Below are 2,241 nucleotides of genomic sequence, written 5' to 3'. Positions count from 1 at the left end.
GTGGTGTGTGTTGAGGGGGGGGTGGGGTGGTGTGTGTTGAGGGGGGGGGGGGGCGAATTTTGGAGGGGGGGGAGGGGTCGTGTGGTGTGGTGTGTGTTGAGGGGGGGGGGCCAATTTTTTGGGGGGGGGGGGGGGGGCAAAATTTGGAGGGGGGGGGGGGAGGGGTGGTGTGGTGTGGTGTGTGTTGAGGGGGGGGGGATTTTTGAGGGGGGGGGGGGTGGTGTGGTGTGTGTTGAGGGGGGGGCGGGGAATTATTGAGGGGGGGGGAGGGGTTGTGTGGTGTGTGTTGGGGGGGGGGGGGTGGGGTGGTGTGTGTTGAGGGGGGCGGGGGGGGGGATTTTTTGGGGGGGGGGGGAGGGGTGGTGTTGTGTGGTGTGTGTTGAGGGGGGGGGGGATTTTTGAGGGGGGGGAGGGGTGGTGTGGTGTGTGTTGAGGGGGGGGCGGGGAATTTTTGAGGCGGGGGGAGGGGTTGTGTGGTGTGTGTTGTGGGGGGGGGGGTGGGGTGGTGTGTGTTGAGGGGGGCGGGGGGGGGATTTTTTTGGGGGGGGGGGGGAGGGGTGATGTGGTGTGGTGTGTGTTGAGGGGGGGGGGGAGGGGTGGTGTGGTGTTTGTTGAGGGGGGGGGGGTGGGGAGGTGTGTATTGAGGGGGGGGGCGCGAATTTTTTTGGGGGGGGGAGGGGTGGTTTGTGTTGGGGGCGGGGGGGGGGGGGGGGCAAATTTTGGAGGGGGGGGAGGGGGTGTGTGGTGTGGTGTGTGTTGAGGGGGGTGGCCGAATTTTTTGGGGGGGGGGGTGGGGTGGTGTGTGTTGGGGGGGGGCGAATTTTTTGGGGGCGGGGGGGGGGAGGGGTGGGGTGGTGTGTGTTGAGGGGGGGGCGAAATTTGGAGGGGGGGAAGGGGAGGGGTGGTGTGGTGTGTGTTGAGGGGGGGGGATTTTTGAGGGGGGGGGAGGGGTGGTGTGGTGTGGTGTGTGTTGAGGGGGGGGGGAATTTTTGAGGGGGGGGAGGCGTCGTGTGGGGTGGTGTGGTGTGGTGTGTGTTGAGGGGGGGGGGGAATTTTTGGGGGGGGAAGGGGCGAATTTTTGGCGGGGGGGGAGGGGTGGGGTGGTGTGTGTTGAGGGGAAGGCGAAATTTGGAGGGGGGAAGGGGGAGGGTTGGTGTGGTGTGGTGTGGTGTGTATTGAGGTGGGGGGGGGGATTTTTGAGGGGGGGGGGGGCGAATTTTGGAGGGGGGGAGGGGTGGTGTGGTGTGGTGTGTGTTGAGGGGGGGGGCCAATTTTTTGGGGGGGGGGGCAAAATTTGGAGGGGGGGGGGTGTGGTGTGGTGTGGTGTGGTGTGTGTTGGGGGGGGGGGGGGTTTTGAGGGGGGGGAGGGGTGGTGTTTTGTGTGTTGGGGGGGGGGGGGATTTTTGAGGGGGGGAGGGGTGGTGTGGTGTGTGTTGAGGGGGGGGGATGTGGTGGTGTGTGTTGAGGGGGGGGGGGGGGGGGAATTTTTGGGGGGGGGGAGGGGAGGTGTGGGGTGGTGTGTGTTGAGGGGGGTGGGGGGTGAATTTTCGAGGGGGGGAGGGGTGGTGTGGTGTGGTGTGTGTTGAGGGGGGGGGCAAAATTTGGAGGGGGGGGGGGAGGGGTGGTGTGGTGTGGTGTGTTTTGAGGGGGGGAGGGGTGGTGTTTTGTGTGTTGAGGGGGGGGGGAATTTTTGAGGGGGGGAGGGGTGGTGTGGTGTGTGTTGGGGGGGGGGGGTGGGGTGGTGTGTGTTGAGGGGGGGGAGGGGTGGTGTGGGTTGGTGTGTGTTGAGGGGGGTGGGGGGGAGGGGTGGTGTGGTGTGGTGTGTGTTGAGGGGGGGGGGGGGCGAATTTTTGGGGGGGAGAAGGGGCGAAATTTGGAGGGGGGGGTGGGGTGGTGTGTGTTGGGGGGGGGCGAATTTTTTGGGGGCGGGGGGGGGGGGGAGGGGTGGCGTGGTGTGTTTTGAGGGGGGGCGAAATTTGGAGGGGGGGAAGGGGAGGGGTGGTGTGGTGTGGTGTGTGTTGGGGGGGGGATTTTTGAGGGGGGGGGAGGGTGGTGTGGTGTGTGTTGACATGACGACGCGACGTGCTCCCCTCCCCTTAACACACCCACCCACCCACCATGACGCCCGCTCAAAAATTCTGCCCCCCTCCCCCCCCCCCCCCCTCTCAACACACACCACACCACCCCTCCCCCCCCCCACCGCCCCTCAAAAATTCGCCCCCCCCCCTCCCCTCCCCCCCC

Source organism: Lygodium microphyllum, unplaced genomic scaffold (genome assembly GCF_053477565.2).
Source record: "Lygodium microphyllum isolate KBCC unplaced genomic scaffold, Lygodium_microphyllum_v1.1.10 scaffold_289, whole genome shotgun sequence".
NCBI lineage: Eukaryota > Viridiplantae > Streptophyta > Polypodiopsida > Schizaeales > Lygodiaceae > Lygodium > Lygodium microphyllum.
This window is presented reverse-complemented; position numbering follows the sequence as displayed.